This window comes from Canis lupus, chromosome 10 (genome assembly GCF_048164855.1).
Source record: "Canis lupus baileyi chromosome 10, mCanLup2.hap1, whole genome shotgun sequence".
NCBI classification, from domain to species: Eukaryota; Metazoa; Chordata; class Mammalia; order Carnivora; family Canidae; genus Canis; species Canis lupus.
In genome coordinates this window covers 58,164,469-58,177,380 of record NC_132847.1, presented here as the reverse complement: position 1 = coordinate 58,177,380, position 12,912 = coordinate 58,164,469, and the positions used below count along the sequence as shown (strand labels likewise).

The 12,912-nt window shown below is 40.6% G+C and overlaps 1 long non-coding RNA gene across 2 annotated transcripts in view; it reads left to right on the top strand.

Annotated features, from left to right (window-relative positions):
- LOC140641754 (uncharacterized) overlaps nt 1–12,912 on the top strand; it is a 32,117-nt gene extending 19,205 nt beyond the window's left edge. For both annotated transcript variants that reach the window (XR_012038352.1, XR_012038351.1), the window contains one exon: nt 605–12,912. This is a non-coding gene — a long non-coding RNA (uncharacterized lncRNA). The remainder of the gene's footprint in view (nt 1–604) is intronic.

Sequence of the window (12,912 nt, the reverse complement as noted above, 5' to 3'; positions counted from 1 at the left end):
TGGCAGGCTCAGTTACACAGAGAAGAATGAAGGAGGAATTATTACATGTCCCCGGTTACAGATGGGGACACTGATGCTCAGTGAGTATCAATACTAGTGTGACTATTTTGCTTCTCAGTCCTATTTGTTGAGACCCAGAGATGTGCCATAATCAAATGCTCTACCTTAGATACAAGTACAAAGTCATGTTATTCCCCGCTCTGGTAGGAAGTCTCCTTCCGCCATAAAGAGCAGCAATCCCTACCTCTTCTCTGAACTACCCCCATGGGGATCCCTGCCAGAGCACACAGGACTATTACAGAACCTTCCAAAGCCCTGCCCACTCTCCTGCTTAGGCACCTCTCTGCAAACTTTCCTCATAGGCCTGGAAGTGGGCCCCCTAGAGGTGCGCGGGAGTGTGGGTGTTTTGGCCAATCTCTTCCATTTTCCCAAGATTTGCTATCACTGTTCCATGCGGTCATTTCCTCCTCATATACTTCCATTCATTCAGAGATGCCTTCACCTTAGATTAAAAATTACTTCATCAACCCTGAAGTCTACCTCAGTGTCATCTTTTGCAAGGAAGCCCCTTTCCAATCACGGTTTCTCCCTTCTCTGCCCTTAGGAGTTTCCCTGTCATTTGTCATAGCTCAGTGTACTCTGCATCCCACAAAAGATTGTGACTCGTGGAAGATAAGGACTTACTGAATTCATCTCAGTGTCCCCAGCGCCCACTGGACAAACAGCCTCGCAAGTGTAAATGTGCTGAATCCCAGAGAAGATTCAAGCCCTGACTCTGCCACTTGCCGGGGTCAGGTACAGCCTGCATTAGAAGCTGGTGAAAAATAGAATCTTCGCCTTGCCCGGTCACCACAAAGGTCAAGTGAGGCTGGAGAATGCATCTGGGTAGCCTTCTTGCTCTAATAAACTTCTGGAAGCTCCATGGTCCACTCCCATCTCCAGCCCAGCACTGAGCCAGAAGATGGTATTGAAATGTGACCCAGTGTTCCTGATCAGCCCCCAGCACCACCCTGCTGGGTCCAGACATGTATGGCTCCGCTGAATCCTGCAGAAAGGACCTGTGGTCTTTGGCAAATGGAAAGATCCTTCCCCATTTTCCTGCACATTTCCCGTCACACTACATTCCTTTGGACTTTTAATGACATTTTGCATGAGAGGGGTGCAAAATGCATATATTTGTATTCCATCTTATATCCCACCAAAGTTTTTAAGTTAGGTAGGTTTCTTTTAAGAAACATTTCTGACTGGGGAATGCTCATTACCATGATCCTTTTGAAGCGAATACTTATTCTCTCACCATTGGGTTTGAATCTCCGCTCCTCCAACTACTGCCTGCGTGAGTTTGAACCGATGACTTGATGTCTCCAAATCAGTGTTCTCATCTGTAAAGTGGGAACAATGCCATTTTCTACTCAGGGTGACTGTAAACTTGAGAAATAATTGCAGATTGCTCATAATAGGCACTCAATAAACCACTGGCCTCCTGTGTACAGGGGAGGCATAATGTATTCTCTGCTGCCTTTCTAATCCTTGGGAAAAGGATGATGGACATGCTGCGTACCCTGGAAGTAAGTCAAGTAAACTAATATTTAAAAGTGTCTATTGGATTGGAAACTGGGCCTTTTTTCTCACCTTAGTAAGATCCATTTCACTCCAAAGATTGGACACCAAGTTGCAACAAGTTGAGATGTGAACGTGGCCCAGCTCATACGTCCCCCTCTATCCTCCATGCAAGTATGTCCACTTCAAATCTCCAAACTCAAGTATCAGTCGGTGGTTTCCAGGCGAAGATGCCAGGCAGAACTTCTATCTCCCAAGTCCCAACCACCAGGAGGCCAGAAATAAGAATCACTTAAGAATGTTAATTGAATGCTATAATTATAGTCTATGCATAAATAGGCATTTTGCACTGATGTTGTACACTGCCAAGAAAATATTTACTTGGCTAACTCAAGTCCACGACCAAGTCTATTTTTTTCACAACAGAAATAATACTTTAATTTGGCATCACCAGACACACCAGAGTGAATAATCTTGGATATTTCAAACATAATCAAGATGTCTCTTATGCTTTTGCCTCTCTTTATTAGTCATATGTCTTCTTTCTTTGCAGGATCTATATGTAAGTTATCTGTGGGTTCTTTTATGCTCCTTACTGACTCTTCTGGAGATCAGCTGTTTATTGGAATTTCCTTTGGAGAAGGGCAGGGGAAGTGAGCTGGCGAGGTCTGAAACTTGGGTTTGGGATTCTGGTCTCAAAACCTCCCTTCATCAAATCCATTATTTTCTTTGCATTTGGATGCTTCTTTCCTTTCATATTTTGGCCTGCACTGTTCACAACAAAGACTTTTAAGCCATAGGCTGTCTGGCAAATAGCAAAAGCAGTTTCCTCAACCTCTTTCCCCGCACCTCACCTCACCTCAGCCAGTTGACTCCTGGACCAGGAGTCGGTCTCAGACAATGGGTATGAGGAAGTCTGTGATTTCTGCCTTCAGCACCAATTTTGCAGTTGCTCTCAGGGAGGCAGGTTGTCCTCTACAGAGACATTCCAATTAATCTGATGACTCATCCAACCTAGGCCATGCCATTCTAATCACAGTTTGCTGTCAGGGTGGGAATCCTCACATTTAGGAAGCCTCCTGCTTGGTCAAGTCCTGAGGTGGTTTCCAATCCTCTCCCATTTTCCTCCAGATTTCACAGTATTTGGTAGGTAGGCATCACAATTTGTGGCTTTTTCCTTGTTTTATATAAGATGATGGGTTTCCTTCTCCCCACCCCCCCCCCTTTTTTACTCATTTTCAGTGGGTGTCTAGGAAAGGAGGGGAACTAACAATGCCTTTATGTTACCACCTTTCACCAGAATTCACCTTTGGAAGCCCAAATCCTTTCATTTAGTTCTTACCCTTCTGTGTTCTGTGTCCTGCAAATTGCTTCAAGCCTGCTGTGGAATAAGGTGAGGAATACACATGTAAATTTTAAAATGCCTCCTTCTTCCACTTGTCCCTCTAAACTTTGATGTCTGTTCATCTCTTTGGAAGTATTTTCATTTTTCATTTTCTCTTCTGTCATTTCTCTCATCCAATCTGGAAACTCTTCTATTCTCTAAATGAGGTCAAAAAGAGATACTTTTTGAAGCCTTTCTCTTTTCCTCTAGCCAGGAGAGCAAATGGCACTCATCAGAGACACAATTAGTTCTCTTCCTTCATGGCCAGGCCTTATGCCCTAGATCTTTAAACAAACCTCCAGAGTGATGTGGTTCCCATCGAAACTCTCGCAACCACTGCCATGAAAACTGCCTCTTTCTAGTCTTGTTTGAAAGGGCTTCTAGGAGAACCACTTTTGGACATCCCCACACCCTGCCCCTTCTGTGCAGATCTGCCATATTTTACAGAGGTGAACCCCTAGTCAGCCAAAGAGTCCTCTCACTCCCTCCACCCACATCCCCCATGGGGCCATTGAACAGCATAAGAATGGCAGAAGCAGCCTGCTCACCAGAGTTTCCACCTGCTTTCTGCACCTGTTTTCCTGGATTCCTGATCCAAGGGGAAAGAAACAATGATTCAACCTTGCATGTATGTTTATCCTGCTGGTGGAATGTCATTAAATATGGAAAATCATGCAAGTAGAGTTCCAAAGAGATGGATCACTAGATTGACAATTCCCCTGGATTTGTTGTGTTCACAGCTGGAAAATCTGATTCCTCATAAAAGATACTTTCAGGATCCTTCCAGAGCAATAGGAGCAAAAATGAAGTCCTGACCTCTCAGTGGTGTGAATGAAATGGCGAACGTAAGAGCCCAAATATAAGAGCAATCAATACCTTCTATTAGGACTGCCACTGACTGTACTCAAGAACCTCTCTGTTCACAGCAACCACGGAAGGCACCATTTACACCTTGTCTCAATTAATCACACAAGCAATCACCTCGATTTTATGCAGAAAGATGTGGAGGATTCTGGTAGAAAATGGAAGGGACCATAGGAGTATTTTTAGAGTGATTACACTGTTGATGATTACTTCTTAAGTCAAAATGTTTTAATATTTGCCTTTGAATAAGGCTTCCAAGAAAGTGCATACTGAGAGGTAAGGGCTAACATTGAACTTCTGTGTTTAGGCGTTTTGAGGTTAGAAACCAGTTTCTCCAGAGGTGCTTCTGAGTATGAGAATGGAGCCTGTGTCTCTCCAAGGACAACACGCCCGTTTCCCACAGTCAGTATGGACATGGGAGTGGTAGCCACAGAAATGGAAATACCCAAATGTATCATAGCAGTTCTGTTTTTGTCTCTGTTACTGCAAATATGACCGAATAGAACTTCCCAACTCTATCAAAGATTGCAGGACTTTTGAACTAGGAAAAATCTTACAGATTCTGACCCCTGCATTTCAAGAAGATAGCAGGCAAAGTGCTTTACTCAGTTTACTTTTTTGAACTATGTAAAGACAAACAGTCAGTATTATAAACAAGAAATCTCCTCCCTGATGTCTCCATAACTCTAACATTGAAAAAACAAAGGGAAAAATAGTACAGAAATGTAGCCCCAAGGTAGATGCTTGCAGTCTGAAGAGAGTGTTCTGAGAGACTCCAGACTGAGTAAGGCATGGACTGGGCACTGATATGGGAAAGCACCAGGGAAAAGCAGGGGTGCTCCACTCACTAAGGATGCAAGGAAGGGCATGTTAATTTATTCTGAAGATTAAATTAGAGATGTTTCATGGCCCTGTCTACCAAAAGCAGAAGGTCCAGTGTCTTATCCTCATGGCTCCCTCCCCTCCCCTAGATTGTATGAAAACTCCAAGGACTCATACATTTAGAAACTCTTGTTGAACAGGAAAGAAACCCTTTGCACGGATATTGGAACTAATCCCCTACCATCTGTCCAGTGTTCCCTACCATCCATCTAATTAATGCTCCTTATCATTCGTTCAGTGTCCTCCATCATTCACCCAATGTCTCTCACCATCCACCCAGTGTCTCCCACCATCCATCCAGTGCTCCCTACCATCTGTTCAGTGTCCTCCACCTCCATTTAGTAACCCTCACTATCTATCCAGTGATCCCCACCATCTATCCAGTGATCCCCACCATCCATCCAGTATCCCCACTATCTGCCCAGTGGCCCCTACCATCTACCCGGTGTCCCCTCCAATCCATCCAGTATCTCCACCATCCATACCAGGTATCCCACCATCTGTGGGCTGCTATTTCCTGCAGAAAAGTCTTACTTGCCCAGTGCTCTGCAGGCCAAAATGGCCCTTTGAAAGGAGGTCATGATGGTTCAGGCATCTACCTAGGTTGTGAAAACTTGTGAAAACTGCAAGCTTCTTCCAAGGAACCCACCAAGGGCCAGGCTACTTACCTTTTCAACCCCACTAAACTTTGGGGATAGTCCACTCTTTTCTCCCATCGGTGTTTGTGAGTTCATCAAAAAAGACCCAGACCTCAGAAAAAGCCCAGCCCAGGTGAAACCATCTTATTGATGTAGCTGTTTAGGGATGTGGGGTTGTTGTTGTTGTTGTTGTTTTAAAAACTGGGCATTTTACAGTGTGCCTGGTATATGCCAGGTATTATTCATATGCTGTTCAATTCCCACAATGTTTTGCAGTAGATAGAGATTCTAAGCAGCTTACCCAAGGTCACTCAGCTAGAGCTGAGATTCAGATTCAAAGAAGATTCCCCAATGTACAGATTTGAAGGAGCACATTCTGGCTTCACTGTTGCTGACTTTTGTGACCCACCCCAGAATCATAGAATCGAAAAGGAGACCTTCATCTAGAAATCCTGCTAACATTTCAGTCCCCTCTGATGGAGCAAAGAAGTGGAAGCTCTCATCATTAGAAGTTCTTCTACAGCACAGATGAGAAATCTACCTTCCCTCAGTTTCTCCTAGGGATCCTAGCTCTAGCCTCCAGGGCCACACACAACCAACCTAATCTCTTCCTCTTGATAGCATTTCAGAGCCTAGATGAAGCTTTCTTGTCTTCTGTCTTTTGCAGCCTAGCCGTCCCACAATTCTTCTCTTTCATCTATGGCTGATTTCAATTTATTTCTAGTGCGCAGCTGGGTCATGAGGGAATTAGGAAAGAAGTATCAACTATTGTCAGTGACAATGCTGGACATTTGTGTTGATCCTCACCCTACTCTTTGGTAGACTCTACCAGGTGCCAGAAACATTTGAACACAACTCATAGATGATTTAGGAAATCCTTGAAAAACCCACCTACTGGGTAACAAGATGTTTACCTGTAATTACCTCAGAGCAAAGGTTAAGCACTTTGGAATATTGAAGACATTTTAAAAGATTATTTTCAAAATTTGTAAGAGGGGAAAATACAAGAACATCTGTTCTTTAAAATCACTATAAAATATTCATGTACAAATAACTTAAAAATACTGAGTAGCAAATCTATTTGGAGTTATTCGGGTATGTGAGTTCAGAAAGTCTCTGCTGGGAAGAGAGAATTTTCCCTAAGAGTTCCTTCCGAAATCTTTTTATCTTACAATTTTCTTTATAATACTACACCTTTCCTCAGGGATTATTGCCATGATATTTAAATAGGGTTTTTTTTATAATAAGGGTTTTTAAAAATAGATCTTTCTTGGCAAGTGAGAGAAGTTCTTTTGGAACTGTTCTAGTCTCTGAGATAAACATTATGTAAAGGAGTGTTTATGCCGTGAACCCAGGGATTCACCTGAAGTACTATCATGCCCTCTACAGAGCAGCTTCACATCTATGAATTCCTTTCTAGCATCGCATGTAGGAAGGCCTTCAGAAGGCCCCTGGTTCTTGGCCATTTTACCTCATTTCTAAAGCCTGTGTTACTCTCCATTTAAGGACTCTTGTTAGAGTCTGCTAATCTTGACATAATCTTGGTAACTTTTTGGTAAGGTCAGAACAGAATTTTCTTAGATACTAAAGGATCTCCAGCCCTTTTTTTATGTCCAATTCTATTTAACAGTGTTTGGACTGGATTTTACTGAAAGATGAACTGTGGACCTGACTCGCTTTATAAAATTTAGGATGCCCAAATAATATGGCTAGGTTTAGGAGGGGAAATGCCCAGTTAAATTTTAATTTCAGATAAACGACAAATTTTTAATAAGTATGTCCCAAATACTATATTTCATCTGGCATCCCTATGCCCCAACTCAGTGTCAAATGGCCCATGTTAATTTTCCCTAATGAACTGCAGAAATATTTCCATTGTGTGATAGAATAAAAACTGCATCTATTTTTTAAATCTTTATTAAAGACATAACAAAATTCTTTCTTGAAAAAAAAAGGAGTATGTGCCAATTGAGGCATATGGCTAGTCTCACCCAATGTATGTGCTTTGCACGGAATTGGAATCTGGGCCTCTACTCATTTGTTAAGAGCTGATAATTGGGGAAAACTACAAATGGGCTGAAAACAAAACAAAAGAAAAAGGAGGAAAGTGGAAGGAAATGTTCTTAGCACCCAAAGGATGGTGAAGAGGTCAGAGATCTTGTGTCTTACCACCATTTCCCTCACATCTAGCACTGTGTCCGATGCACAATAAATACTCATATAATAGCGTATTGATGAGTGAATGAAAGAATGTCATGCTCAAAGCCTCTTTCTAAAGCCACTGCTACCAAGATACCCAGAGACCTTCCAGATCTCAGAATTATATTAGTCTCTAAAATAAAAGACTAAACTTTAAAATGTGTGGCTGTGTGAGTGAATGAGTTTTGACAAGAAACAGATTTATCTTCCCTAAATGAGACTCGTCTTCTTACCTGAAATCAAATAGACTGAAGTTTGAATGATAAGCCATAAAACTGTTTCCAGTAGAGAGAACACTACTCCTGATGAAATAGTTTCAGAAACGTTGACCACCAGCACTGCCACTGCTCTGACCCATAATTCCCTATTGAAGAGGGACACTCCATGCTGAAATGTCAATGTGCACGGTAGAGGGCCAGAGATCAGTGACTCTTAATGGAACAAATAGGACAAAGTAGAGAGGGTTGGAATGGGATGAGATGGAATGGGACAGACAGAATGGAACTGGGACACCTGTGCTAAATAATGATAAAAACATCAAATGCCAAGACTTTATGCTCAGATGACATCTTAAAAGCATCGTGTGTCTTCTGTCTCTCAAACATAAGAATTTTGTAAGAAAGTGTTACAGGTATTTTTGAGTGATCTACTAAAGTATTGATTAGAAATTTTGCTGCAAATAATTGGACATCAGGGTGGGTGTTATTTAAGTAGCTAAATGGAGATTCACATAATGTTCTTGTGCAAAGTCTGTGAAGCCAAACTTAAAGATGTTTTAAGTTTTAATAACTTCAACTGAACATGCACCAAAGTTGGTCTCTGTCCTATCCTTGAACTTGTGATCACTTGGAGAATTTGATCTATACCTGGTCAATTTTATGAGGGAAAGCACTAGCCAGACAAATGCAAGTAACCAATACACATTTCTTTCTATAAGAGGGAGATTATTTCCATATAAAAGAACCATAATTCTTTTTTTCCATGATTCAGATAGATAAAGGTTTTATTTTTATCATATAAATGCACATTTTCATGGACTTTTATTGTCTTTTTATCCCAATCCACTTTGCAACTTCATCAAAAAAATTCAATGTGGATATTTTATTTTCCAAAGTTGATTGAAGCAAATATGGACTGTGAATGGTCTCCAATTCTACATATTAAATTTTAAGGATGTATTTTCTGTGCTGGGCAGAAAACCACTATTATGGAAAGTCATTTAAAGAAGCAAACAAGCTTTTGTAATCTGCTTTTCAGCAATAAATTCTTCAGCAATACACATATAGTTGCCTTAATAAAATGAGCTTCTGTTTCTATTTGATTTGAAATTTTATTTGGAAATGAAATATACAAATTTGTAACTTAAAGGACTTTGTTGAACAGGTCAATCTGATCAACATAAAGAACTGAACTGTATTTGCTTAGAAATGTATTACTATCCATCCTTATCCAAAAATGTACATGAAGTAATACAACCCAAAACACATGTGAAGTGTAATTTAAAATACTGAGAAAAGAAAGCCTTGTAGATATTTGAAGTCAACTGATAAAATCTCCCGAGGTTTTGGGTTTTATTGGTATTGGGTGTTTTGTTTTGTTTTGTTTTGTTTTAACTAAACACACAGCTTTATTAACCATACCCCACACATTGTGGTGTCACTACCTGTTATGGACTGAATGTTTGTGTCCCTCGAAAATTCATATGTTGAAAGCCTAACCTCCAATGTGATGGTATTTGGAGGTGCTGTCTGGGAGGTTATTAGATCACGAGGGTGGAGGCTCATGAAAGGGATTACTACCCTAATAAAAGAGACCCTAGAAAGCTCCCTTCCCCTTGCCACCATGTACCAAGCAGGAAGCTGGTCTTCACCAGATGTCAAATCTACCAGGGTCTTGATCTTGGATTTCCCAGCCTCCAGAACTATGAGAAATAACTATTTGTTGTTTAAGAAACCCAGTCAATGGTATTTTTGTTATAGCAGCCCGAACAGACTAACACAATATCTATCTATTCTTTGTACCTGAACCTCTCAGGATCATAAATGATCCACTTAGAGTATGAACCCAAAATCTGGCCACAGAACAATGGAAAAACAGTAGATGATCTTCCTCGTTCTGGACAACACAATCCTCAATGTCACCTATTTATGTTGTCTTGTTGACTTTCCGAAATAGCTGTTTAAAAAAATTATTTTATAATTTATTTTATCACCGCTTATTATTGGATGAAAATGAAAGTTAACGTGCCAACACAATGCTGTAAAGTGTTTTACTGTGCTTTGCTTTTCCCCACATCCTTGTACATCAGATTTGTCCTTTTCAACCGGAGGGCCATTGCCTTGAGGAGGATAAGGATTGTGAAAGCTGGAATGCAAATAGAAAAGATGTTAGTTCAACCTTTAACTCCCAAATTAGGATCTTAAAACTGGAGAATCAGGAATTTCACTTACAAAAGCAAAGATTTGGGTGGAGGAGAAAAATGTATGGGTTCAAAAGAGCCGAATCTTAGAGGGCTCAGTTGTTTGGTTGGTTGTTTGTTGAGAGGTCTCAGTTTTTAGCATCCACCTGAGCAGATAGAATGCAGGATGCGAGTAAGAACAGGAAGTAACGTGGCTTTTTCTGGCAGCTCTGAATCCTCCACTGGAGCTCAGGGGCACATGTCCTTTCCTCCAAAGGACACGCAGGCATGGAGAGCTGGAAGGGACGGTGCACTGCTTCCTCCAGTCCTCTCTGCCTAAACTCGCCCTGCGTCCACATCTACTCTTCTATAGTGGACCTGTGGGGCTCAAAATAACCATAGGGCCATTTTCTTCCAGAGGCCCTGACCATGACTGGAGCACCCGTCCCCACCCCCACTGTTCTGGGGCTACAGCCTTATCTAGGCTCTCTGTCAGCCCTGATTTGTAATTAAATAATATTAATTTAATTCATTTTTTGAATGCACAAAGCACAAACGCACAGTTGGATGGATTTTCATATCTACACAGATCCGGAAATGGGCCATTCCTAGCACCCCAGAACCCCTTCACAGAGGTAACCACTCTTGTGTCTTCTAGTGCCATGCATTAGTTTGGCCTGTTTTTGAACTTTATTCAACATCATTCTTTTGTGTCTGGTTTCTTTCACTCAATATTATGTATGTTCTATTCATTTCTGTTGTCACCCATATCTATAGTTTATTTTAATTGTTGGAGAGTATTCTAGTGAATCAATGTCACAATTTCTCTACTTTTTTTTTTTTTTTTTTTTTTGGTGGTCATTGTTCAAATGACGATAGGTATTTGAGTGGTTTGTGGGTTTGGGCTACTACAGATAATGCTACTGTGAACATTCCTGGTCATGTTTTCCAATACCCACATGTACACATTTCTGTTGGATTTATACCTAAGAGAGAAACTGCCACTGGGTCACAAACTGTGTATATTCAGCTTTAGCAATCACTGATAAGCAGTTTTCCAAAGTGGTTGTATTTACTCGAACCCAAGGAAATTATAGTTTTTGCAAATGAAAGCTGAATAGTAGTAATTTCAATGGCTCCACCTCCAATTTACACCTCTACCAGCAACGTGTGAGAGTTCCAGTTGCTCCACATCCTCCCCAAAGTGTGATATTATCAGTATTTTCGATTTAGCCAGTTTAGTGAGTGTGCAGTGTTCTTTCTCTTTCATTTTAATTTCCACTTTCATGATGACTAATAATCCTGAACCTTTTTCATATTCTTATTGGGCTATTTGCATATCTTTTTTTTTTAAGTTCTACTCAAGGTTTCTTGCATTTTTAAAACATTGAATTCTCTTTTTCGGACTGCCTATGCATGTTGCTTTTATATTCTGGACACAAGTTCCTTGTCAATACATTTATTGCAAATGTCTTCTCCCATTTGATGGTTTGCTTTTCACTTTCTAGATAGTATATTTGAGGAACAGAAGTTCTTGGTTTTCTTATAGTCCAATTTTCTAATGTTTTCCTTTTTGTTTAGTGCTGCTTCAGCCCTAATATTTAAGAACTCTTTGTCTACTCCAAAGTCATTAGTATAATCTCCTATGTCATACTTCTAGAAGCTTTATAATTTTAACTGTCACATTTGTAGCTATAATGCACATGGAGGTAATTTTTGTATAAAGTGTAAAGTGGGTAACAAGATTCAAATTTCTTCCATATGAATATTCTTCCAGAACCATTTATCGAAGATAATTTTTTTCTTGTTGTCATCAATCAGGTGACAACGAGTGTTGGTCTGTCTCTGGATTTTCTATTCTATACTACTGGTGTGTTTATATATCTTTTACCAATATTACACACTTGCAATTACTATAGTTTTAGCTGGAAATGTAAATCTTCTAATTCCATTCTTCAAGATTGCCTTAGGTATTCTTAGGTATTTTCTGTGCTTTGTATCTTCATATAAATTTTGGAAGTAGCTTGTTAATTTCCATACACACAGACACACACACACACACACACACATCTGCTGACATTTTGATTAGGCTTATAATAATCTATAAACTAATTTGTGGAGAAATGATAATATTGAGTCTCCTAATCCATGAATGTGGAATAGGCTTCCACTTGCTTAGTTTCTCTTACGAAGCAGCAAATGCTTCAAGAGAAAAAGCAATGTGGAATGACAGGCTCATCTCAATGAGTCTTCCTTCTTTCAAGGGCGTTGACACTTCAAATCCTGGTTTCTTGGTAGCTTGTCAACAATTTTAAATAGGTATTTTCCCCTAGTTTTCTTGGAAGAGGATTGTTGTGATACAAGCTTGCCCATCAAAGTGGAAGTGAGTATAAGAGCATATGAAGTGGTGTAAAGCAGGAGTCAGCTATCCAACACAGTTGAGTTCAAATCCAGGTTTTGATACTTACTGTATTTGGGATCCTATAAAGCCTTAGTTTCCTTTAAAAATATTAGATTAGTAGGGCCTGGATGGCTCAGTCGGTTGAGCGTCTGCCTCCAGCTCAGGTCATGACCCCAGGGTCCTGGGATCCAGCCCCACATGGGGCTCCCTGCTCAGGGGAGAGCCTGCTTCTCCCTCTCCCTCTGCCACTCCCCCACCCTTCTGCTCATGCTCTCTCTCTCCCGTTCGCTCTATCTCAAATAAATAAATAAAATCTTTAAAAATACATACATACATACATACATACATACATACATCAGATTAAAGACAGAGGTGCAAGATGATAGAGTGTTTTCAGAAAATGGCTATTCTTCCGGAAGAAGGATACAGGAAGAGGGGCATCTGGGTGGCTCTGTAAGTTAGTTGAGCGTCTGACTCGATTTCTGCTCAGGTTTGGGACTGAGCCCAATGTCTGGCTCTTTGTTCAGCATGGCATCTGCTTGAGATTGTTTCCCTTCTTCTGCCCCCCATCAAATAAAAAATAAAA